The sequence below is a fragment of the Hyla sarda genome, chromosome 2 (assembly GCF_029499605.1).
Source record: "Hyla sarda isolate aHylSar1 chromosome 2, aHylSar1.hap1, whole genome shotgun sequence".
NCBI lineage: Eukaryota > Metazoa > Chordata > Amphibia > Anura > Hylidae > Hyla > Hyla sarda.
The window spans coordinates 220,928,153-220,955,701 of record NC_079190.1 but is presented as its reverse complement, the minus strand read 5'-3'; the positions used below and the strand labels follow the sequence as shown (position 1 = coordinate 220,955,701).

Sequence of the window (27,549 nt, the reverse complement as noted above, 5' to 3'; positions counted from 1 at the left end):
ATACACATACCCCTATACAACCCCCCTCCCCCAATAAGAACGTCCGGTACACCACTGTTTCCAAAGCAGAGCCTCCAGCTGTTGAAAAACAACAACTCCCAGTATTGTCGGACAGCCGTTGACTGTCCAGGCATGCTGGGAGTTTTGCAACAGCTGGAGGCACCCTGTTTGGGAATCACTGGCGTAGAATACCCCTATGTCCACCCCTATGCAAATCCCTAATTTAGGCCTCAAATGCACATGGCGCTCTCACTTTGGAGCCCTGTCGTATTTCAGGGCAACAGTTTAGGGTCACATATGGGGTATCGCTGTACTCGGGAGAAATTGCGTTACAAGGTTTGGGGGGCTTTTTCTTCTTTAACCCTTCATGAAAAGGAAATGTTGGGGTCTACACCAGAATGTTAGTGTAAAAATTTTTTATTTTTTACACTAACATGCTGATGTTGCCCTATACTTTACATTTTCACAAGAGGTAAAAGGGAAAAAAGCCCCCCAAAATTTGTAACGCAATTTCTCCCGACTACAGAGATACCCCATATGTGAGCGCAAAGTGCTCTGGGGGCGCACAACAAGGCCCAGAAGGGAGAGCGCACCATGTACATTTGAGGTGATTTGCACAGGGGTGGCTGATTGTTACAGCGGTTTTGACAAACGCAAAAAAAAAAAAAAACCACATGTGACCCCATTTCGTAAACGACACCCCTCACGGAATGTAATGAGGGGTGCAGTGAGAATTTACCCCCCACAGGTGTCTGACGGATCTTTGGAACAGTGGTCCATGAAAATGAAAACTTGTACAGCCCACTGTTCCAAAGACCTGTCAGACACCAGTGGGGGGCAAATGCTCACTGTACCCCTTGTTACGTTCCTCAAGGGGTCTAGTTTCCAAAATGGTATGCCATGTGGGGGTTATTTTGCTGTTCTGACACCTTAGGGGCTTCCTAAATGCGACATGCTCCCCGAGCAAAATTTGCTCTCAAAAAGCCAAATATGACTCCTTCTCTTCTGAGCATTGTAGTTCGCCCATAGTGCACTTCAGGTCAACTTATGGGGTACCTCCATACTCAGAAGAGATGGGGTTACAAATTTTGGGGGGTATTTTCTGCTATTAACCCTTGCAAAAAGGTGAAATTAGGGGGGAAACACACATTTTAGTGGAAAATTTTTTTTTTTTTTTTTACATATGCAAAAGTCGTGAAACACCTGTGGGGTAATAAGGCTCACTTTATTCCTTATTACATTCCTCAAGGGGTCTAGTTTCCAAAATGGTATGCCATGTGGGTATTTTTTGCTGTTCTGGCACCATAGGGGCTTCCTAAATGCGACATGCCCCCCGAGCAAAATTTGCTCTCAAAAAGCCAAATATGACTCCTTCTCTTCTGAGCATTGTAGTTCGCCCATAGTGCACTTCAGGTCAACTTATGGGGTACCTCCATACTCAGAAGAGAAGGGGTTACAAATATTGGGGGGTATTTCCTGCTATTAACCCTTGGAAAAATGTGAAATTTGGGGGGAAACACACATTTTAGTGAAAAAAAATAATTTTTTTTTACATATGCAAAAGTCGTGAAACACCTGTGGGGTATTAAGGCTCACTTTATTCCTTGTTATGTTCCTCAAGGGGTCTAGTTTCCAAAATGGTATGCCATGTGAGGGTTTTTTGCTGTTCTGGCACCATAGGGGCTTCCTAAATGCAACATGCCCCCCAAAAACCATTTCAGAAAAACGTACTCTCCAAAATCCCCTTGTCGCTCCTTCGCTTCTGAGCCCTCTACTGCGCCCGCCGAACACTTAACATAGACATATGAGGTATGTGCTTACTCGAGAGAAATCAGGCTACAAATAGAAGTATACATTTTCTCCTTTTACCCCTTGTAAAAATTTAAAAATTGGGTCTACAAGAACATGCGAGTGTAAAAAATGAAGATTGTGAATTTTCTCCTTCACTTTGCTTCTATTCCTGTGAAACACCTAAAGGGTTAAAATGATGACTGAATGTCATTTTGAATACTTTCGGGGGTGCAGTTTTTATAATGGGGTCTTTTGTGGGGTATTTCTAATAAGAAGACCCTTCAAATCCACTTCAAACCTGAACTGGTCCCTGAAAAATAGTGAGTTTGAAAATTTTGTGAAAAATTGGAAAATTGCTGCTGAACTTTGAAGCCCTCTGGTGTCTTCCAAAAGTAAAAACTCGTCACTTTTATGATGCAAACATAAAGTAGACATATTGTATATGTAAATAAAATTTTTTTTTATTTGTAATATACATTTTCCTTACAAGCAGAGAGCTTCAAAGTTAGAAAAATGCAAAATTTTCAAATTTTTCATCAAATTTTAGGATTTTTCACACGGAAAGGATGCAAGTTACCAAAAAATGTTACCACTACGTTAAAGTAGAATATGTCACGAAAAAACAATCTCGGAATCAGAATGATAACTAAAAGCATTCCAGAGTTATTAATGTTTAAAGTGACAGTGGTCAGATGTGCAAAAAACGCTCTGGTCCTTAAGGCCAAAATGGGCTTGGTCCTGAAGGGGTTAATAACTCTTTTACTAGTGCTTAGTGCTATAATGCTTTTACCGATTATTCTGATTCTGAGATTGTTTTTTCGTGACATATTCTACTTTATGATAGTGGTAAATTTTCGTCGTTACTTGCATCCTTTCTTGGTGAAAAATCCCCAAATTTCATGAAAATTTAGAAAATGTTGCATTTTTCTAACTTTGAAGCTCTCTGCTTGTAAGGAAAATTGATATTCCAAATAAATGTTATATTGATTCACAAATACAATATGTCTACTTTATGTTGGCATCATAAAATTGACATATTTGTACTTAAAAAAAATTTGAGGGCTTCAAAGTATAGCAGCAATTTTCAAAATTTTCATGAAAATTGCAAAATCTGAAGGGACAGATGTTACAGAACTACAACTCCCAGCATGCCTGGGCAGTCTAGGCATGCTGAGAGTTGTAGTTTGGCAACATCTGGAGGGCTACCGTTTGTGCACCACTATAATAGTGGTCTCCAAATTGTGACCCTCCAGATGTTGCAAAACTACAACTTCCAGCATGCCCAAACATGCCTGGGCATGCTGGGAGTTGCAGTTTGGCAACCACTAGGAGGGCAGCAGTAAAGTTCGCTTTACTGCCACCTTCCTCCCCCGCCCCCCCCCCCCCTCCCCGGCCGTTGCTTCCCTACCTGCGCCGCTGATCTCTGCTGTCTCCACCGATGATCGGCGGTCCCCACGGCATCTTCTTTCCAGGTACCGGCCGCCATCTTCTCCCCCCGTCTCTGCCCGACATCCAGGGGTGGGCAGAGCGGGGGGTTTCCATGGCAACCCTCTGTCGTGCACTGCCATTGGTAAGAACTAATTTCTGACTAATGGCAGGGGATAGGAGGAGATCGCAGCGCTGCAACCTCGCTCCTGTAACTCAGGATGATCGGGGCTGTCACTGACAGCTCCGATCGTCCCGATTTTCCGGGTGATCGGGTCACCAGAGACCCAATTAGTCCAGAATAGGAGAAAATCGCATGTCTGAATTGACATGCAATTTTCTCCGATCGCCGATATGGGGGGTTTAAGGACCCCCTTGGTGATGTGCTGGGATGCCTGCTGAATGATTTTAGCAGGCATCCGGGTCCAGTCCCCAACCGGCTAGCGGCGGGGACCGGAATTCCCACGGGTGTATCCATACGCCCTACGTCCTTAAGGACTGGGGATGCAGGGCGTATGCACACGCCCTACGTCCTGAACAGGTTAATCTTCTTCAGGGACTCCAATGGTATGACCGATTGCTTCTCTGTAGCTCAATGTTGTTTATCTGATTTTGCCCCCGACTTATTAAAATAAATAAGCTAATAGAAAAAAAAAAAAGCCTGGACACTGGCAAATGCATTTTTTAGTAGGTAAACACTAAAAAACACTCAAAGCATAATGCACTATTTAAAAAAAAAAAATACAAACCAACTTCAGCCTCCTCAAAAACAGTGCAAAATGCCTCTTACTATAACAATTTCTATGTAGCACATTTCACCATAGACACAAATTTAACATCTGGCCACAGCATTTTTGATAAAATAAAAGGCATTTTTTCTGCGAAATGCTGTGTGGTGTTCGGATTTCTATTTTAGCTCTCGATTATATAGCCCAAACATATGAAAATACTATACATCGGTGATAGAAATCTGCCTTGAATAGCATAAAGAGAAGCTGTGTTCTAAACTATCCCCCAGGGTTGAGTGTTTTCACATCATTATTATTAGACTGTTTATGTTAAAGATATTATTGTAAATACTCTGACCAAAACAATGCTGAATAGTAAGGCCATGCCTCCAACATGGCAATGTTTTACATCCCTGACCATGGCTTATAGGAGGAGCAGCAATGTTTTTTTTTTTTTTTTTTGTGGCTGAGGAAATCTGATCCTCACAGAAATCTGCCCTCCCTCCTGGCTTTTAAAAAAAATTGCCGGTCTGGGAACCAGAAGTCTCCATTCTGTGCTGGCTCATAAAAACAGCTGGATCTCCCCTCCTCCTCCTCCCTGTGACTGGCGATCTCCCCTCTGCTTCCTCTTTTGTTTCATACATTCAGTAATGCAGACTGAGAGCATCTGAGACAGGCAGGGAGGGCATCCACAGCACACATTGTAAGGACTAGACACAGGGCATGGGATGCCACACAGTGCTGTCCACAAGCCCTGACTGCTGCCTGGCATTTGGACGTGCCCTTCATGAATCCCAGGAAGGACAAGGTATGATCTGCACCCTGTGGCCATAGTGAGCAGCTGCTGTCACTGCTGTGCCCACTCTGGCCACTGCTTCCTCCCCCACGTTGAGTCCTTTGCCTGCAGGGAGTGGCTGGGCTTAGAGAGCAAGGGGCTGACTGCAGGGCTGGGACTCTCCACATCTGATACCCAGGCTTCAGTGGATGCTGACATGTAAAGAGGTAAGGGCATGATCTGCGGGCATTGCTCGGGTAGTAGGGTGGGCATGGCAAGGGTGTGTAGGGGAGTTACCAGCAACCCTCCGAGATCTGCAACAAAGGAGGTAGGATGCAGCCGGCGTGGCACCGGTGCTCTGCTCCATGCTGCCTGGCAGACACACTGGGCATGCTGCTGGCCGGCTGTGGACCATCACGGGGGTCTGATCAGGATCTAGTAACATTAAGATAGACAGCAGATGGGAAGGAGGCTGTTTTCTCCTATAGAAGAATGAAAATGACATTTTATATTCCTGCTATATGCTTACAAGACAATGCATCTGTTATTGTCATAAGCAGGAAGAGCTCTGGAAAACATTCCATCAATAATACATGGTTACTAAGATGTAGCCTATAGATAATGGACAGAATGAAAGGATGTGACTAGATAATATAGACAGTATGATAGATAATAGATGGAAATGCATATATTTCCATCCTCACTAAAAATAATAGATGTGTACATATAGTATAAGGAGCAGTAGGTAGAATTGGTTGAGTATGAACACCATTGTACTATAAACTATTAGTGGCCATTGTTGCTACTTCTTTGCCCTTCTCATAGAAAATGTAACATAGTCCATGTGGGGATATTATGTAGCAATGTGACTTGTCTTTAGTGATGTGCAGCTTCTTCTGTTGTGGCAGGCACAGCTCTAGATCCAAACCATGTGGTCTAGACATAGGTTTATGTGTTTTATTCTAGTTTATTCTGTGTAGCAAATTTTGTTGCAAGTTAAATGTGTAACTCCTGGAAAGACATCTGACCCATCATACATAAATCTTTCTGACAAAGCTCTGTGGGAAAACGTGGCTGACACATTACTGTATCCTAGATGATAATGCAGCAGTCCTCATTTACACATTTCTCCTTTGAGCTCTTCTCTTGATATTTTCATTATGTTGGTCTTTTACTTAACCAAAAATGTTGACATTTTTTGTCAAAGTGTAGGGTTTCTGACTGAATAACCACCTGGTTGACTGTATATCCACCCAAAGAACAAGGAGGCAAAGCTGCCCTCATCTGTTTGTTCTGCATATGAGTAAGCAGATATATTAATGCCAAATCCAGGGCCACTTAGATGAGGAAGCCTCCTAGACTGGAAACTGCTGGGCCATCCCAATAGGGAGGACCCATTTTTGGCATATTAGACCTGATGTCAGAATGACTCTGCAGTCAGACTTTTACATCCTTAATGGCATAACAGTTTGAAAATGCAGCATCCGAGCCATATTGTATGTGTATATTGTGTATTTGTATATATTGTGTATTTCATATAGCATAATAAGTATCAATATTTAATTACCTATTGTTAATATTATGCTGGGTTGTCACTTAGTTTTAATGCCAACCCTATTATTTTAACATAGAATTTTCTTCCTAGGTGAGAATGCCCATATATAACATATATTACTCCCTCATGGTGTCATGCAAGGGCCCTAAAATTTACAGAAGACTTTTGCCTTCGCCACCATTCCTGTAATGTAACTGAGATGAAGTAGGACATGAACTTTTATTTAAAAGAATTACACATCCTAGATTCTGGGTTAAAGTAGCTGCAGGAGATTATGTTGTAATTCAGTTCTGATGGAGGCGGGTAAACATTTCTTACAGCTAATTCCATAGATTGGGAATACAGGCCAAGCTCCGCAATAAGTGGTGCAATTACTTCCTGTCTCTCTGTATGCTTCTCAAGTGCCAAATCCAATCAAGGAAATTCAACTTTTGTCTAGCATAATGCTGCATTCTTTATTTCATTATGTGTGTTGTTTTATCATACAGTGTTTTCAATACACATAGAATAAATAGTTATTATATTAAGGCTATTCCTATCGCATAACCTTAGAAGGTTCAGCTCACCCAAGAATGAATGTGGGGAAGAGTCAAGCATTTTTAATTTTACCAGTTTCTTGCTGAGGATTTAGGCTTAAAGAGGTAGTTCTATCTCACTTGTTTAAGATAACAAAGTTAGATAATTTATTTTTCCCTCTAAAATGCGTGTATCAGAGCTTGTTTTCTTTGTTTCTTTGCACTTCTTTTTAACAAGTTTTCTCCCAAATTACAATTTGTAGAAGAACCACGGCACTCGATTTGCCCGATGCACTTAAAAACTCTTTTATTGCGGCACAGGTATTACATGGGAAGAATGTGTGTTCCACCTGTGTCACAATAAAAGAGTTTTTAAGTGCATCGGACAAATCGAGTTCTTCTACAAATTGCAACTTCAAGTTACTAGTTACTAGTTTGGGACAGAGGTCTGCAAACCAATGACTTTACCTGCAGGGCAAGCTTAAGGAAGGGGCTGATGGAGCTGCAGCTCCAGGTCCCTACATAAAATAGGCCCAGCTCCAGCCCGACAAAAATGACAGCACATACGTGCAAAGTCACACAGCAATTAATATTTTATTGAATCAGGGGCTGGATGGGCTTTCGTCTCCCCTGTATACACTATGGCCACAGCCGGAGGCCACTACTTTTACTACTGTTCCACTGCTTCTAGAGCAATGCTGTTGGTAGTAGACATGTTGTCCACAGGCACGTCTGCAAAAACACACTCCTAATGGGGACTGGCTCATGTCTTTGCCAAAATGGAGCGAAGCAGGAGTGAAAAGAGCCTGGCATGCCTTTCCATTGATCACTGCCACCTGCCAGAGCCACTCTGACATTGCAGAGAGGGAGAGAGTCTGGGGCTATGCTAAGACTTCTGGACACCCACCTGTATCACTCACTTGCATCACAGTCCTAAAGTTTCCATAAATGAGTGGCCTTCGACTTATTGTGCAAAATCCAACTATTGCAATGCATTGGTCGCACCTAACTTTTGTTTCCAGTAGTAAAATTATGTAGCATTCACATTTTACAATTACTATTTTTGAAGGGGTTGTCCATGTTTTAAGGCCTTAAATTAATTAAAATAACAAACTGTTACTTACCTTCACCTCTGATCCAGCGCTGATCCCATTCAGCTTTCGGTTGGCATGCTGGTCTTACTTAAGGTACAGACCAACAAAATCCTCAGCACCAGACCTATAATGCTCTTAAAGGAGTACTCTCGGATGGGAAAACTGACATTCATACTGCCGTCAGTAGAAAAAATAAAGAGGTACATACCTTCCGTCGCTCCCCCGGTGCCTTCGGTAACCCGCTCCGGCCTCCGCCACGATCCACTTCCTGGTTGTCGGTGGTCGGTGAGTCATACTGCACTCAGCCAATCACCGGCCGCAGCGAAGTCCCACCTCGGCCTGCGATTGGCTGAGTAGCAGCAGCTGTTGGAGCCGAAAACGTCACAGTGTTACTGTTAGTATGTTGTGTCACTCCGTCCCGGAATACTCCTTTAATCCGTTCCTGCTCCACCCAAGTGCTGCTGGCATAACATACTAACACTTCTTGCTTTGTTTTGTTGTTTATTCTGAAAAGCAGCATCATATGATAAAACACAGACTGACAGACTATTTAAATAGACAATAGATGAGCAGGACTGCTCCCCAGCAAAAGTGCAATTCTGGAAGTCATCCAATGTATTTTACTGGAGTCTGAGTGAGGTGGCCAGGCAGGCAACTACTGCACAAGTGCGACCACCAACTTAGGACTGCAAAAGTGGCCATAACTCAAGCCAATGAGACAGACCTTGTCCATTTATATTTGTTACTACACATAACTACATGCTGCCAGGTACATCGTAAATGTGGGCGATTATTCTAATTTAAAACAATGGGCACGCTTTGTACACAATTTTCTGCATGTTTTTTGGTGAAAAACTCTGCTTGCACTTATCTGACATATTGTGACAGTGATCCCTATGGACAAAGACAGCTCAGGTCCACCTCCTCTCTGGCCAAGAACAGGAATTTGAAGCCCAACAACTGTGGTCACGAAGGTTATACCCCTGCTCAACTTAATTTGTGACCCATCTCATTGATGTTTCCAAAAATAAAAATTGGTCTATGGATTTGACTGCTAGAAATGTTATCTCAATGGAAAATGACCTTGATGGAGGTACCCAGATATCCAGGAAAAAGTATCACAACCAGGTAGAGGATGTGAAGTAAAGATCTTGTTTATTGAATCAATAAAACAAGTTAAAACAATGACGCATTTCGGGGTGTAGCAACCCCTTCTTTAGATTGATAATGTGCAACACCCCGAAACAAATTATTGTTTTAACTTGTTTTATTGACTTAATAAACAAGATCTTTACTTCACATCCTCTACCTGGTTATGATACTTTTTCCTGGATACCTGGGCGCCTCCATCAAGGTCATTTTCCATTGTCCATTAAGCTTCATATCAGGATTTCCTTTTGCTATTTCCTGATACCTTGGGCCTGCACGGGATCTATTGCACCTCAATTTGAGGTTATATGCATATTATACATGCACTCAAGGTGAGCGGCCACTCTATAGAGTCTTTGACTCTCCTCCCTCCTTTTCTCTGTTATCCAAGGGTAACACACAAGGCGCCTCCTCTAGGCCTTTCTTTTTCTGACCTGCTTATAAGGTTTTAGTAAGTCAATCACTATTATCAGTGTGGTTGTAATGTATAGGTTGTGACAACATTTGAAATATTATAAGGTCTTTTATTATAATGATGGTATTAGTAAAAATTGGAATTTGATATTTGTATAAATTATTGACATATTTCTACCAATAGTTTTCCTGATGCTTGTATCATATATAGACAGGGATGTGTTTTTATATTTAGCATGTTAGGTTGTTCATTTGACCTGAAGCTACCGGATCATAAAATATTTTTAGCAGATATTATCAGTCTCGCACTTAATCTTGTTGTCAGGGTGTGAGAAACGCCATCATCTTGACACCACAGCAGCTGTCAGCTGCACTCAGCTACTACTTTACATTCAGTATGTTTTATACAGTATATTTTTCTTATCAAAGTTGTTGATAATTTATTTGTAAAGGAATACTTTTTCCTTAGACTTCTGTGAGAACCAGAATCATTAAGTGCAGTCGGTTCAGACAGTTCTCCATCAAAAGCCCATATTACTGAAGGGGTTGACTCTACAGACATAAGTGGTGTATTGTTAAGTTATGGAATCCACATTTGAACAGTGTGGACCATCATTGATCACTAAAGTGAAGTGGCAGTAGCACCAGGAAGGTGTTGCTAGGCAAGGTAACAAAGGTCAGACTCCAGCTATATCTAAGCAATCTGCCACCAATGTCTGTGATGAAGCAATCCTTTTAGTACATGACAAGTGAATTATACTTCATACTCCGACTTTAAAGTTATATGAAAGTTAGTAGTCAAACAGAAAAATGATGTCAAGTACATTTAGTTTACAGAGCTTTCCAGTATTATAGATTTTTTTATTTTTAGATTTTTAGTTTTTTTTTTTTTTTTTTAAAGGTACACATGGTGTGTACCAGTCTTGACAGGTCTGAGTGATTTATGACAGGACGGGTAGTAGTCCAGTGCACTTATTCATCCTCTCACCAATAGGGATGTCCCAATACTGATGGTATCGGTACTGATATTAGACATTTGTATGAGTGCTTGTATGAGTGCAAATGTCCATAATACCTAATCCTATACCTGCTGGCAGGTATCACGGAGGTGCCTTGTGCACACTACCAACTATGCATCGTGTTCAGCAGCTGAGCGCGTGTCAGTCTAGACCTGTGGCTATTTAACCCTTTAGATGCCGCGATCAAAGTTGATTGTGGCATCTAAAAGTCCTGAGATTAACTGCTGGTTAGCTCAGGGATGCTGATCAGGATCACCACTGTGAAATTGTGGTGTCCCGATCAGCTGAGAGGACGGCCGGAGGTCCCTTACTGTGCTCACTTCTATACTGCAGCCAGCCATTGCAGGCAGCAAGAAAGGAGTGCCAATAACACTGATCAATGCTATGATATGAAATAGAATTGATCATTGTATGCGATCTGGAGATTGCATGTAATAGTTCCCTATGGGGACTAAAAAATTGTGAAAAAGATGTAATAATAATATAACAATAATAATGTAATAATAAAAATGTAATAATAACAATAATAATATATGTGAATTTCCCCTTCCCTAATAAAAGTTTGAATTACTCCCTTTTCAAAAAGTCCTTTAAAATGTCCTTTTTCCCATAAAAAAAATACTTTAAAAAAACCCTATCACATGGCATTGAAAAAAAAGTATTGGTAATTGGTATTAGTAAGTACTATAAAAAAAAGTATCGGTACTCGTGCTTGTTCTTAAAAAATATGGTATCGGGACATCCCTACTCACCAAGGTACTGTAAGTACTTTTAGTTGACACCATCAAGCATTGAAGCTTACTGGATTAGAAATATATATTGGGAAAATATAAGCAGATTTAGACCAGGTAATGTGAGAATGAGAATATGCCACAAGGTCATTAATCAATTGGATTACAGATCGCCAGGGTGTCGCCCACAGCTCAGATATAATAAGTAGTGGTGTACCGAACTTAAAATTTGGGCCCAAAACCAAAAATTTTGTAAGTACTTGGTTGAAAACCTAAACTGACCCAAAACTGCAAGTCTCAACAGGTTGTGCTATAGATCAGTGAAGTGCACCCTGTGGCTCTGTAGCTGGTGCAACGGTACAACTCCCAAGAGGCAATGACAACTACCAGCAATGCATAAGAGGCAGTAATAAATAAAGTGCATGTACTGCTATAGTAAAGCCTTTGGCTGTCAGGACATGCTGGTAGTTGTTGTTCTGCACCAACTGCCGAGCCACAGGTTGCCGATAAATGCTCTACAGCAGTACATGCTCAAAGTTTATTCATGGCTTACTGCCAGTAACTATGGAGCAGTGATTTGCAACCTATAATACTGCCCCTTTTACAAAACTTAAAGGGGTACTCCACTGCCCCAGCATTCGGAACATTTTGTTCCCAATGTTGGGTGCGGGCTGCAGGGGTTGTGACTGCCATGCCCCCTCCCACAGACTTGCATTGAGGGGGTGTGGCGTGATTTCTCGAGGGACGTGGCCATGATGTCACGAACCCCTGCAGCCCGCACCCAGCGTTCAGAACAAAATGTTCCAAATGCTGTGGCAGTGGAGTACCCCTTTAGTTGTCCTTTTTAAAAAAAATCTTTACAGCCCCCTCCAGCTTAGCCCCACCTTCCCCACATCATCATGGCAGGTCCTTCACTCACAATCGCATCACACTTCAGCCCCACCTACTCTATGTCATCATCAAAGGTCCTTCAGCCACAATTTCATCACAGCTCAGTCCTACCTTGACCCCTCTCCAGCGCAGTGTAGGATAAAATACTTATGGCACCTCCTGCTTCTGGCCCTGTCAAGGATAAGTGTGTCTATCTGTCTTGCCCCACCCCTGCCACAAGGTTTGCCCTAGTCGCAAACCCCAAGCTGATAACCCCATTTTCCTCCGATAATTTTCAGCGGCCAAAATAATAAGTATTTTGCATTATAGACTAATATTAGTGATGCACCCTTTTGAAAAAACTTAGTGAAAAGCAACATTTCTCAAGGACTGTCCACAGATATTGCAATTAAACTGAAGAACTTCAGTTCCAAGGATGTTCAGTGTTATTGTGTGAGGTTTGCATGTTGTGAAAAAGTCATCTCAGATTATTAATAGCTGAATTACCAGGCCAAAAAAAAACAAAAAACATTTTGGTCAAGATAGGCAAAAAATTGGGCTAGAAATGCTGATGTCTACCTGCACAGAAAAATGGTAAAACCACAATCAATTGCATCCCTTATCAGGTTATGGGTGGCTACAATACTATCTATAGTCATTAAAGATGGTAGTTTTTAAGAGGCAGGGAATAATATCTTCTCAGTAACTTTGAACTCAACTGGGAGTCAATCAGGCCCTGGAGGTCTGTAATTTGGTAAAGAGGACACTGCTATGGAAACCCCTTCTTCCATAATAGGTTCTCCCAGTAGGTCTCTCTGTTCCTATGAGAGAAAAGGGAGAGAAAATGAGTCTAAATAAGTTTTTGGGGTCATGAGGACTGTGAGCCAAAAGCGTGTCACAGTGATCTTCATGTTTGTAAAATCCTTGTCTGACAAAGTGGTTGCATTTAAGATATGTACCAATCTAATATTTAAGGGAGACATGTCAAGGGGTGATAAAGACCACTGTTCAGTATTTTACAGAACACTTTGTATTACTGGTCTGTTATGGTAATGTGGAAATGTGGAAAACATCTCTTTGTTACTGGCAGGATAGACAGGGTGCATTGATATTTGTCCATGAGAGAATGTGTTTTCCTCTGAATGAGCTTTGATACAAAACTAGTCCAGTTCTGGAATGCCTCATTTGTATTCAGTGAGTATGCAGTCTGCACTACATAGTCACAGCTGCCAGTTACACTCTCTGTAGACCTCCCCTATTTGGTTGCTCAATCTTCTCAGTTTCAATGGTGTTAAGATTGTTATTGTTTGTCATTTATAGAGAAATATTCAGTATCATTGTTTAAATAGAATTAATAAATAGAATTCAGGAGTGCTTTTATGTTTGTCTATTTCTACGAAAAGATATAATTTGAGGACGGGTCAGTTGCTATTTCTTTGTCTCTTTTTTTTTTTGGACTTAAAGTGGTACTCCGCCCCTAGACATCTTATCTCCTATCCATAGGATAGGAGATAAGATGTCAGATCGCTGGGGACCTCCGGGATCTCGGCTGCTGCTTCGGCTCCTGACCACGGTGACGTGAGATTGTGACCTCACGAATCTGCCCCCGTGTGACGTCACGCCCCGGAATCTCGGCTGCTGCTTCGTCTCCCGACCACGGTGACGTAAGATTGTGACCGCACGACTCTTCCCCCGTGTGATGTCACGCCCCGCCCCTCAATGCAAGTCTATGGAAGGGGGCGTGGCACGCCCCCTCCCATAGACTTGCATTGAGGGGGCGGGGCGTGACGGCACACAGGGCAGAGTCATGACATCATGATCTCCCGTCACCGTGGTCGTGAGGCTTTAGGATGAGAGCCTCCAGCGCTGCCGGAAGCCGCAACAGGTGGGTGCAACAACCGAGATCCCGGGGGTCCCCAGCGGCGTGACCCCCGCGATCTGACATCTTATCTCCTATCCTTTCGATAGGGGATAAGATGTCTAGAGGCGGAGTACCCCTTTAAATCTGTATAAAAAAAGGAAAAGGGGGATATAAAAGGGTTAAATAAAGTTCAGGAAGGAAACTAAACACAAGAACATTCATAATCTAAGGTTAGTTGGGGAAGCTCAGAAGCAATGTCAGAAAATATTTTGCTGTAAGAGTAGTAGATATTTGGAACTAACTTCCGGCAGATGTGGTTGGTGAATTAACAGTAATTGTGAATGTAAACATGTCTGGGATGAACATATATCTGTCCTTAGATGACAAAAATGTATAGAATCGCTGACTAGGTGGACCAGGTGGTCTTACACCAGTCTTCTTGTGAGTTGCTACATATTATTTTAATAGTTTATATAAGTTCGGAGTTTATATTCAGAAGAAAATGACTAAAAACGACATCCTGCTATAATTTTACAGGATTGCACCACTCTGGTGACTCACATTTACAATAATGGAAGAGTGTTTAGGCTCAGTGACTTCCTGTACTTTAATTACATGCATGTGTCTCACTATTTATCCTAGTATGAGATGACAAGACCCACTCAGCTCTGCCTTCCCCAAATGACAGCGTATGGCACATGGAGGGTATAGTACACATTGGGGCAGAGATGACAAGAAGCAATGATAAACTATTATTTCCTGTTGAAGGAAAGCCAAGGCATGCTTTCCTGGAATGGTTAACCCATTCTAAATTTAGTTTTCTAACTAAATCAGTATGTGATGACAGCCTGAATGGGAATTGTATCTGTTTCACACTTTGTTAATGAATAATGATCTTCAGCATCCCTGTAGGTCCATTATATGTGTGACAGTGACCTGGTTATCTTGTTTTCTTACTACTGGTTTAGTTATGCATAGCTTGTATCATTCTGTTTTGGCAGTAATGGATGTCATCACTACATTGTACTCAAGTCAGAGTGAGCTTTTGCTTATACACTTCAGCCTATGTAAAGGATAGGAGAGGGCCATAGCAGCAGAAAGTGGATAACACATTACATTAGACTCCCATTAGACAACGCAGTAAGCTGCAATCACACATCATTGCTGTTTTCTTGCTTTCTAGTATGGCAGTAAAAGCTATGATAGTGCAGCTGTTTCTGTGTTCTGAACTAGGAATTTGCAAACATTAAAATGTTAATTTCAAAGCATTGAAATTGGAATTGTATGGTGCTCAATGTTTCTGCAAAGGTCTGGCTTTATGAATGACAACTGAACCAAAACTAGATATTCTGTCCCTTCCCTGCATTGGGCCCCATCTTCCTGCATTGCTGTTTATGAACAAGCTAGACAGGAAGGTTATGCAGTATGTGACTTGAACGGCCTAAACATACAAACCATCCTCCATGGCTCCACTGACATCCAGAAGTATAAGAGGAATAAAGATTGTTAACATGGCTTTCATCAGCATTGATGCAGGTGAATGGTGTGCTGTAGAAATTCACTCCATATTACTTAAATCACTCTCAAGCTGGCCATACACTTAAATAGTTGATCTATGAACATTTATCTGAATTTTGGTGTGAAGAGTGAGGAAAGAAGATTCATTTTAGTGATACATTACAAAGCTAAAGTAGTTAGGAGTAGGTATGTCATTTGACTTACAGCGGAATTTCTCAGCGTGTGAGAAGGGAAAAAGGACTACTGATATAGGCTCTTCTCCACGAGTGTGTTGCATAGTATAAAGGACTAAGAGAATACTCAGGTATTGATGCAGGATAATAGGCTTTATTTGCCCAAAGCACAAAAATATAATGCAAAAAACAAAACGAGTGACAAGGTAGTGTAAAAAACACGTTTCGAGGGGGGTGGGACCCCCTCTTCATCAGGTCATTTGACTTACTTAATGTTATGTGCTAACCACAAGGGGAATATTTCATAAAATACTGTAGGCACTGCTGAGCAAGGGAGTAAAAAGCAGTTGTGCACTAGATATGGTTATATGGAACTTATGTTCCATCTTTATAGAATATCCTCATAGATCTGTTGGGAATTGTCATCAGCATATTCTTGCTTTTTAGGGAAACACCCTAAAAATTGGCTGGACGTGATTTGACTGTATGATAGATCCCATTCTTATGTCATAAGTGCTGTTCATTGTAAACAAGTTCTAATATCAGGCTCTAGTAGATCAGTCTTGTTCATCACTAGTTCAGTCCCTTAAAATATATGTTGTTTTTACTTTGCAGTGGTTTTCTTTAGAATGAAGTTTTTAATCATTATCAGGGATGAATATAGAAACATTTCCTTATCTGCCACCGATCCCATGCTGGTGGCATTCCACTGCTCAGTGATTTACTGGCAGAGGCTGGTCACTGAGTGGGCACTTCCTATGTATCGAGAGGGGAGCAGGAAATGCTCCACTCTCTGCTCACCACTATTTCAGGTCATGCACCCTTAAAAATGTAATTCTGTGACCACTTTTCTGCTTTTCTTCTCTCATCTCTATTAACCTCTCTACCAGGTATAATCCTCAGTTATGATGACCTCCCACTGTTGCAGTGTTCTTATGTTCTTTTCGCCTGCACTCTGGGATATGACCTAGTTTCAGTACATTGGCAGACAAGCCCATAAACAGAAAAATACTATTTGTTTTTTATTTTCCAGTACTTTATTTTCTTATGTCCATTATGTATTTACATGTCTTAATATTTGTTTGTAACGTTTGTATACGTTGTTGTGTTCTGAGTATAAATTATTCTAACAATGACAACCGATGAAAGTCTGAAAAGTATCAACAGCACTTCATATATATATGTGCTGACCTATCCATGCAGGGCCAGCCCTATAGTCTCAGGTGGCATTTTATCAGGGGCTGCACTTTGCTGCCTCTTTTTTTTGTGCCACCTGGGTCCATGGTCGGGCCAGCCCTGCCGCTGCGCCGCTGCTGCTCACTGTTCTAAAGTGGTTGCGGCACCGGTGCAGCACAGTAGCACTAATAGCACAGTAGCTACTTTAACATGGTGAGCCTTCAGCCGGCCGGCCCAGGTCTGACGAGGGACATTGCGCAAGTGACTTCCCTTTGCAGACCCGCGCAGAAGGACGTGAGTGCTGTCACTCGTCAAGCCACTGCCGGAGAGAAGTGCTGTGCAGGCCAGGTAAGTGTGTCTGTGTGGGTCGGGGGGGGGGGGAGGGGGTGGTGGAACTATGCTACCTAATATGGAGAAACTGCTACCTAATGTGCGGAAACTGCTACCTAATTTGGGAAAACTATGCAGCCTAATGTGGGGAAACTGTGCTGCCTAATGTGGGGAAACTGCGACCTAATGTGGGGAAACTGCTACCTAATGTGGGGAAACTGATACCTAATGTAGGGAAACTGCTTCTTAATGTGGAGAAACTGCTACCTAATGTGTGAAAACTGCTACCTAATGTGGGGAAACTGATACCTAATGTAGGGAAACTGATACCTAATATGGGGAATCTATGTTACCTAATGTGGGGAATCTTTGCTACTTAATGTGGGGAAACTGCTACCTAATGTGGGGAAACTGCTACCTAATATGGGAAAACTATGCTGACTAATGTGGGGAAAATGCTACCTAATGTGGGGAAACTGCTACCTAATGTGGGGAAACTGCTACTTAATGTGGGAAATCTATGCTACCTAATGTGGGGAAACTGCTACCTAATGTGGGGAAACTGCTACCTAATGTGGGGAAACTGATACCTAATGTGGGGAAACTGATACCTAATGTAGGGAAACTGATACCTAATGCGGGGAATCTATGCTACCTAATGTGGGGAATCTTTGCTACTTAATGTAGGCAAACTGCTACCTAATGTGGGAAAACTGCTACCTAATATGGGAAAACTATGCTGCCTAATGTGGGAAAATGCTACCTAATGTGGGGAAACTGCTACCTAATGTGGGAAAACTGCTAATTAATGTGAGCAAACTGCTGCCTAATGTGGGGAAACTGCTACCTAATGTGGGGAATCTATGCTACCTAATGTGGGGAATCTATGCTACCTAATGTAGGGAATCTATGCTACCTAATGTGGGGAAACTATGCTACCTAATGTGGGGAAACTATGTGGGCAGCATTTCACTCCGTGACCCAGGCAGCACAATGACTTGGGCCAGCCCTGTATCCATGTGTATATTGTTTTGAGCAGATTTGTATAACAGCATTTCAGAAGTTGGAATAGCCCCCTGGATGCTCTTGTTTCTCTCATCAATGGCAGGAAGCTTTTTTCATAGTCACAATACAGCTTCCTGTACTCACTATATGACCTCAGAATTGGTGTGGGGAAGGAGCATGGAGAATGCTTCTTCCTAGAAGCTAAGTTGGGCAGGTTAGTGATACACTGAGTGGGATTCACTGACTAAAGGTCTGTAGGCATCACTATAAACTCTCTTTGTGATTCTTTTTCACTCCAAGACCATAGACAGACAGATTGTATCAAACTCAGTTGATTCCTTCAGGTTGTTTTTTTTTGGAGAATGCAATATGCAAACCCCAAACTTTAGCAGGATGTCTAGTGAATATCCATATGTAGCACTCTCTAATATGTCTTTTAAGACTTTTTATAGATGGCTATATAGCTCATGACAGATGCACTTAAACCAGCAACAGAGCAGAAAAAATAAGGATACAGCAGGTGCACATCTCATTATCCCTCCCTACTTCCATACTCTAGGTCCATAGTATATGAATATACAAAAGGATAAAGAGCTGCAATAATACTCTATAGTGAGCCACCGTAATGTTATAATAATACCTCAAAACAAATGTAGAAAAACACAATTGGGGGCAGCAAATCCTAGCAGTGGAGATGAGGAAAACAGACTTCTGGCTTTGTAAGTGACATTAGAGGTGGAGAGTAGACATAAAGTTCTGCCAGATGACACAACTCTGCCTGTACTCAGCTAATCCATTTTATGACATTTTTTTTTTTGTCTATGTGCATATTCATCTAATATAGAATGTGTGCCCTGTTTAAACAATATAACCACAGGAGCAGCTGTTTGTCCTTTCTCAAAATACTTACCGCTGTCCAGAATGTCTCAGCAAAACATATGTGTATGTCATAATCAGGGAGAGAAATGGACGTCTGCTAATTCCATAATTGTTACATTTTATAGGAGTTATCCAGGAGTTATATATTTTTTGTTATAGAACCAGTGCCACTGTTAATTGTGTCTGATATTATCGCTCATCACTATTCCCATATAAAATATAGTGCTATTCCTCTGTCTTTTAAAACTGTTATTTAAGCCAAAACGTGAGTCAGAGTCCAAGCTTACATGGTACATATAATAAGCCAACAGAACCACACATGGTCTGAAAATTTCCAAGGAAGAAGAAAAATACATGACTTGACGTGCACAAGATCGCGGATACACCATTAGTGGGAAAGGGCATGTCTAAATGGGATGTAGTCTGCATTTATTTTTTAATTATTTAATTTATTTAGTCTTCTGCAAATTTGATGCAGTGTTCAGTCATTTAGTTACATGGATATCTGCAGCATTAAAGGGTAGCTCCCACCATCCTATTTTTTTTTTCTGTCCCTGCCTATTGCACGTCTATCCCTAACCCCCTCCCTACTTTAAATTTTTATTTTTACTATATTAAAAATGCTTTTTTCTGCCTGGCAGTGTGCTCACTACCAGGCAGACTTCCCCAGCAGGCACCACGTCACTGATGCCTGCTGGGGGGGGGGACTTCTGCCCTTAGTTCATCTACACAGGGTACCTCCAGCTGTTTCATCACAACAACTCCCAGCTTGCCCTGACATCTATTGGCTGTCAGGGCATGCTGGGAGTTGTAATATTGAAACAGCTGGAGGCACCCTATATAGATAAACTACTAGTTACATGCGGCGCTAGCCCGTCCCCTCCGTTGTAATGGTGGTCGGGAATAGCTATATTTCCCCAAGGTACCTATCATATGTAGCTACCAGGTTTCAGGAGGAGCATATCTCATACTGTATAGGGTAACCTGGGTGAAATATAAGAAATCCAGAAAAGTTAAAGGAGAAGTATCGTGGACAAAAACGTATCCCCTATCCGCAGGATAGGGGATCAGTTTTAGATTGCGGTGGGTCCGAGCGCTGGGGTCCCCCGTGATCTCCTGTACAGCTCTCCTCCATAGCTGCCCGTCAAAGCAGGGGCCACCACGCCCCCTCCATATAGCTCTATGGAGAGCTGTTCAGCAATCTTTGGCTCTCCCATAGAGCTAAATAGAGAGGGCATGGCGGCCCCCGCTTCGGGCAGTGGGTCGTGACACGCCACTGTGGAAGAGAGCTGTCACTCCATACAGGTGATCATGGTAGCCCCAGCGCTCAACCCCCCCCCCCCCCTCGCAATCTACGGTTAGGGGATACGTTTTTGTCCTTGATACTTTAACTTTGACAGGTGTAACACTTTTGTTGTCTACTTTGTTGGGTGGCTGGTAGTGTGCACCACCTGTATAGACCTTCTGCGTCTATTCATTTAGAGCGTTTTTAAATCATAACTACATTGTGCACTGCTTTAGAAGAGTTTTTGCAGTGGTTAGTGATTTATCAAGTGCGCATTTTGGAAAAAGTCACAAATTTGTTGCTCATGAGCTCTTTTACACATTATCTCAGACTAACTACCACCAGCTTAAAAAAAGAATCTAAACTAGTACCATACTGAAGTAATTTGGCCATGTGGAGAATTAAAGGGGTACTCCGGTGGAAAACTTTTTTTTTTTAAATCAACTGGTGCCAGAAAGTTAAACAGATTTGTAAATGACTTCTATTAAAACATCTTAATCCTTCCAGTACTTATTAGCTGCTGTGTACTACAGAGGAAATTCTTTTTTTTTTTTGGAACACAGAGCTCTCTGCTGACATCTCCATTTTAAGAACTGTCCAGAGTAGGTCAGTTCCTAAAATGGACAGAGATGTCAGCAGAGAGCACTGTGCTCGTGATTCAGCAGAGAGCTCTGTGTTCCAAAAAGAAAATAATTTCCTCTGTAGCATTCAGCAGCTAATAAGTACTGGAAGGATTAAGATTTTTTAATAGAAGTGATTTACAAATCTGTTTAAATTTCTGGCACCAGTTGATTAATAAAAAAAAGTTTTCACCCGGAGTACCCCTTTAATCAAATTCCATTGAGACATTTGATGACTTTGTCCCATGCACATTAAAATCACTGCAACAGTTGTGTTCTGGGCCTGCATGGAGAGTAGACCATAAATAATGAATCCCCCCCCCCTCCCCTGCTGTTTGCTGCTATTTGCCTCTACAGAGCCTATCTCCCATTGTACATTAATTTTTCAATTAGTGATTTTGTATGTCAGCATAAAACGGCTGTGGAGGTGAATGTTATGAGCAATCATTTGAACCACTTCTTATAGTTTAACACTTATAAATCATCCCTAAAGCTTTTGCAAGTTCCACTGTTTAATTTGTAGTCTAGACAATGCTAAAGGTAGGATAACAATAAAAAGACACACTGCAGTGGCATCAAAGCTATAGTACAGCTTTATATTGTGACAGATACATTTTCACAACCTCCAAGTGCCCCAGCTGTCTAGTTCACCGCTTTGATGCAAGTCCGCCTTGTGTCTTCAAAACCTTTTATAGCTTTCATACAGAGATACCAGTTTCATACAAATCACTTATGTACATTGCTTCTTATTTGCCAAGCAAGATGCCAAAGTTTTTTGAAGCTTTAAAGAGACTCGAATAAAATCTTTTATGCTTAAGAGTACATTCACACGTAGATCTTCTGTAGATTTGATGCTGTATTCAATCATTTAGTTATACTGATATCTGCAGTATCAAATCTGTGAGTCAGTACGTCACTCATGGATAACAACAGGTTGTGTCAGATTTGTTGCAGTATGTTTTTTGCTATTATCCATATTTAGAACTCTTTGTTTTCATATATTTTTTTTTACAATTTATTTGTAAATATAAACTGTGAAGGGTGTATGTAATATGTCAAGTTTGAGACTCTAGTGTTACATTTGTGGCTCCCTATATTAAAAATAGTAAAGCTTAGGTTAACATATGGTGAATCAATAATTATTAGTTTGCTAGATAATTCCATATATGGGTAGGGTCACACGGAACGGATCCGCAGTGTATTTTGCGCTGCGCATCCGCGGATGATGGACCTTACAGTGTACCTCCAGCTGTGCCTGCCTGCTCATTGTGGCAATCCGCTGCTACGAGTAGACACACAGCGATCTGCAAGTCACCTGCACATAAAGGGGATGTATCCCTTTATGAGCAGGATGGAAAGAAAAGTACATGTGGTTTCTAGACAGCCTACATTCTACTTTTGATTAGATGGCCTGTCAAAAAAATAGCCTTTGCATCCTGACATACTGCAGAGAAGACTTGAGGTGTCACTGAGGGCCTTTCTCTGCTTTTGGCATGTGGGGTGCAGCTGAAGGGGTAAATGGCACTCCACAACTCAATCTCTAATTTAAAGGGAAACTGACAGTTGGTTCATCCGCACTAAACCCAATACACATGGTTATAGTGCGGGTGAACTGGATTACAATGGGGTATCACTTACACGGATCTGTGGTCCGGTTCTTGAGATACCCATTGTATCAGCCTCCATTGCTAATAGCCAGCTTTGCACAAAGAATGCAGGACCCGGCATATACCCGCACTATAATCCTGTGTATTGGGTATAGTGTCGGTGAACCAGCTGTCAGTTTCCCTTTACTATCTGGAACCAACTGCACTGGCACCACAATTCAACAATGGCTTTAACATGACAGTGAGACTAAACAGAATCATTAGGAGGTATAAACAAACATACAATGGTAAAGGAATTAACATGATATGCAGGTTATCTGTCTGTACCTAGGATCATTGTGAATTTTGCAATTAAACAAGTTATTCAAATAGTACTCCATCTCATATACAAATCAACCATGCCACACGTACCACACCTGTTGCAGGCCATGAATTTCAGGGTAGATATGGGCACTTCCAGATAGACTTTATGAAAAATGTTCAGCTATTATTCCTTTGCAGAGTCAGCTAGAATGCAGCTTTCTATCTGTCATCCATCAGAGAGCTTAGTCTTTTTGTGGTGGCTTCGTACTCCATCCTCTCACTGTTAGAGATAGCTGCACAGCTCCCAGCAGACAAAGTGTGGAAAAGAGTAACTCACACAGATTGTAGATAGGGAGGAAAGCATATACAAGGCAGTTTGCAGAATCACATTGGTTGTGTACAGGTGTAGAGAAAAAGAGAAACCACAGCAAACTGTAGACTTATACACCGACATAAGAAAATTTTAATCTAGTTGCAGACTACAAACTGCATATCAATTAAAAACACAAACGTGGTAACACATTTTTTTTATCTATCCACTAACAGATGTAATGTTTTTTTTTGTCTGAAGTGTCCATATTTGCAAAAATAGACAAATATAGGACATACATAAAATGTACAAAAACATTTATAAAATGACACAAAGGAGACAAATAGAAATAAGTAGCAATTCCAAGTATTTTCATGACTGCTTCTGATCGTAGTATTCCAAATGAATTGTTTTTGTTTGGCTGAAATTCCATAGAAATATCCCATGACACCTGGATGTACTGAAGTGGAGAAGAATAATGGCTTTGATGGGTCACCTTGGTAAAATGTTATATACAGTGAGAGACCTGGTATAGCTTGAAGCTCTGCATAATAAATCAAATATGACATTCCCTTCTGCAAAGCCAATATTTGTTCCTCTTTTCTTATCTACCAAGTCAAAGTAAAATGAGTTTGATAACATTACTAAAACCTCAAATCTTTTCAATCCTTTGCAAAAATATGTATGTATCATATAATACAGGGTGGGCCATTTCTATGGATACACCTTAATAAAATGGGAATGGTTGGTGATATTAACTTTCTGTTTGTGGCACATTTGTGTATGTGAGGGGGGAAACTTTTCAAAATGGGTGTTGACCATGGCAGTGTGGACTTTGGCCACACTACATGTGCCACATCACAACTAATAAGAGTGAATTTGGTCACTTTTTCAGCCTTTTGTTGTTATAACAACTTTTGGGTCATGGTAACTTGCAGTTCACATTGCAACAACATACAAATTAATAAGCTCTGCTGTTGGCACTGCAACACAGCTATTGTGGGCCACAACTAATCAGGCCAAAGTCACTGTGTAAAGTCGCTGTTGTAGAGAAGGCATATTAATATATTAGTGTATTGGTTTTTTAATTTAAAAAAAAAGTACTATACCTACATATTACACCTACTTTCTATATATCATACATAACATAAATGTATCTTTTATTTATCCCAGCAGTTTGCTGCATCTTAAGAAAATAAAAATTGACCTTGCTTATGTTTTGCTCTGGAAGGTGACTTAAATAAACATCTTGTTAGATGCTGTATATTGAATCTTGTAAGACTTGAAGACATTTATACCAATGGTGCTTCAGTTATATTGATGGAGAAACTGTGACAGCGACAGTGGTATATGGGACACCAACTTCATTTTCAGTCTCCATAACTTTTAAGATAATGTCACTCTCTCTGAACACTATTATATCTAAATAGGATTAATAATAACATTATTGACTTTTTATATGCTGCCAACACATTCTACAGAGCTGGCAAATACACCATTTACAAGCAGCGAAGCTAAACAAAGAGGATTGTGCCCATTAGAGCTTACAATCTAAGCAAGGCCAGTCTTCAACACTTTGTTTTCAAGTTGTAGATAAACTACAGCTCCCAGAGAGGATAGGGTTGTAGTTGGGAATTGTAGTTTCACAATAGCTGGAGAGCTTCTGTCAATATGATAGATTTGTTGTTATGTCGAGCGCTCCGGGTCCCCGCTCCTCCCCGGAGCGCTCACGGCGTTTCTCTCCCTGCAGCGCCCCGGTCAGACCCGCTGACCGGGAGCGCTGCACTGACATTGCCGGCGGGGATGCGATTCGCATAGCGGGACGCGCCCGCTCGCGAATCGCATCCCAAGTCACTTACCCGTCCCGGTCCCCGGCTGTCATGTGCTGGCGCGCGCGGCTCCGCTCTCTAGGGCGCGCGCGCGCGCCAGCTCTCTGAGACTTAAAGGGCCAGTGCACCAGTGATTGGTGCCTGGCCCAATTAGCCTGATTAGCTTCCACCTGCTCCCTGGCTATATCACATCACTTCCCCTGCACTCCCTTGCCGGATCTTGTTGCCTTGTGCCAGTGAAAGCGTTTAGTGTTGTCCAAGCCTGTGTTACCTGATCTCCTGCTATCCATATTGACTACGAACCTTGCCGCCTGCCCCGACCTTCTGCTACGTCTGACCTTGCCTCTGCCTAGTCCTTCTGTCCCACGCCTTCTCAGCAGTCAGCGAGGTTGAGCTGTTGCTAGTGGATACGACCTGGTTGCTACCGCCGCAGCAAGACCATCCCGCTTTGCGGCGGGCTCTGGTGAACACCAGTAGCCACTTAGACCCGGTCCACCGGCACGGTCCACGCCAATCCCTCGCTGACACAGTGGATCCACAACCTGTAAGCTGAATCGTGACAGCAGATCCGGCCATGGATCCCGCTGAGGTGCCGCTGCCAAGTCTCGCTGACCTTACCACGGTGGTCGCTCAGCAATCGCAGCAAATTGCCCAACAAGGACAGCAGCTGTCGCAGTTGACCGCCACGTTACAGCAACTTCTGCCTCTGCTACAGCAGCAACCATCTCCTCCGCCAGCTCCTGCACCTCCTCCGCAGCGAGTGGCCGCTCCTAGCCTCCGCTTTTCCCTGCCGGACAAATTTGATGGGGACTCTAGACTCTGCCGTGGATTTTTGTCTCAATGTTCCCTGCATATGGAGATGTTGTCGGACCTGTTTCCTACAGAACGGTCTAAGGTGGCGTTCGTAGTGAGCCTTCTTTCAGGAAAGGCCTTGTCTTGGGCCACACCACTCTGGGACCGCAATGATCCTGCCACAGCCACAGTCCAGTCCTTCTTCGCTGAAGTCCGTAGTGTCTTCGAGGAACCAGCCCGAGCTTCTTCTGCCGAGACTGCCCTGCTGAACCTGGTCCAGGGTAATTCTTCAGTAGGCGAGTACGCCATCCAATTTCGTACTCTCGCTTCCGAATTATCTTGGAATAACGAGGCTCTCTGCGCGACCTTTAAAAAAAGGCCTATCCAGTAACATCAAGGATGTGCTGGCCGCACGAGAGATTCCTGCCAACCTGCAAGAACTTATCCATTTGGCCACCCGCATTGACATGCGTTTTTCTGAGAGACACCAGGAGCTCCGCCAGGAAAAAGACCTAGATCTCTGGGCACCTCTCCCACAGTATCCTTTGCAATCTACGCCTGTGCCTCCCGCCGAGGAGGCCATGCAAGTGGATCGGTCTCGCCTGACCCAGGAAAAGAGGAATCGCCGTAGGGAAGAAAATCTTTGTCTGTACTGTGCCAGTACCGAACATTTCTTTGTGGATTGCCCTATTCGTCCTCCACGTCTAGGAAACGCACGCATGCGCCCAGCTCACGTGTGTGTGGCGTCTCTTGGTTCGAAGTCTGCTTCTCCACGTCTCACGGTGCCCGTGCGGATTTCTCCTTCTGCCAACTCCTCCCTCTCAGCCGTGGCCTGCTTGGACTCTGGTGCCTCTGGGAATTTTATTCTAGATTCTTTGGTGAATAAGTTCTGCATCCCGGTGACCCGTCTCGTCAAGCCGCTCTACATTTCCGCGGTCAACGGAGTTAGATTGGATTGCACCGTGCGTTACCGCACAAAACCCCTCTTAATGGGCATTGGACCCCATCACGAAATGATTGAATTTTTCGTCCTTCCCAACTGCACCTCTGAGGTCCTCCTCGGTCTGCCATGGCTCCAGCTTCATTCTCCCACCCTTGACTGGACCACTGGGGAGATCAAGAACTGGGACTCTGCTTGCCACAAGAAATGCCTCTCCTCCCCTCCCAGTCCCGTCAGGCAAGTCTCAGTGCCTCCTCCTACACCTGGTCCCCCCAAGGCTTATCAGGACTGTGCCTTGCCTCCTCATGGTCCCCGTCCTGGTGACACCCTGCCCCGTGCCAAGCTTCACCCTCTGCCCTCCCTCCCCATTCCCACTCCTGCTGTACTGCCTGCCTTCGAGGAAACCCTACAATCACTCCCGGTGTCCTCATCCCATGTGAAGCAGTTGCCGGACAAAGAAAGGGGGAAACCTAAGGGGGGGGTACTGTTACGCCGAGCGCTCCGGGTTCCCGCTCCTCCCCGGAGCGCTCACGGCGTTTCTCTCCCTGCAGCGCCCCGGTCAGACCCGCTGACCGGGAGCGCTGCACTGACATTGCCGGCGGGGATGCGATTCGCATAGCGGGACGCGCCCGCTCGCGAATCACATCCCAAGTCACTTACCCGTCCCGGTCCCCGGCTGTCATGTGCTGGCGCGCGCGGCTCCGCTCTCTAGGGCGCGCGCGCGCCAGCTCTCTGAGACTTAAAGGGCCAGTGCACCAATGATTGGTGCCTGGCCCAATTAGCCTGATTAGCTTCCACCTGCTCCCTGGCTATATCACATCACTTCCCCTGCACTCCCTTGCCGGATCTTGTTGC

At 42.9% G+C, this 27,549-nt stretch overlaps 1 protein-coding gene across 4 annotated transcripts in view; it reads left to right on the top strand.

Annotated features, from left to right (window-relative positions):
* The first annotated feature begins 4,482 nt into the window (after nt 1-4,482).
* The window catches only part of CLIP2 (CAP-Gly domain containing linker protein 2), a 131,124-nt gene continuing 108,057 nt past the window's right edge, over nt 4,483-27,549 (top strand). For 3 of the 4 annotated variants that reach the window (XM_056556436.1, XM_056556435.1, XM_056556433.1), the window contains exon 1: nt 4,483-4,946. The gene's annotated coding sequence lies outside the window, so the exon portion shown is untranslated. The remainder of the gene's footprint in view (nt 4,947-27,549) is intronic. The other variant, XM_056556434.1, reaches the window with a different exon arrangement.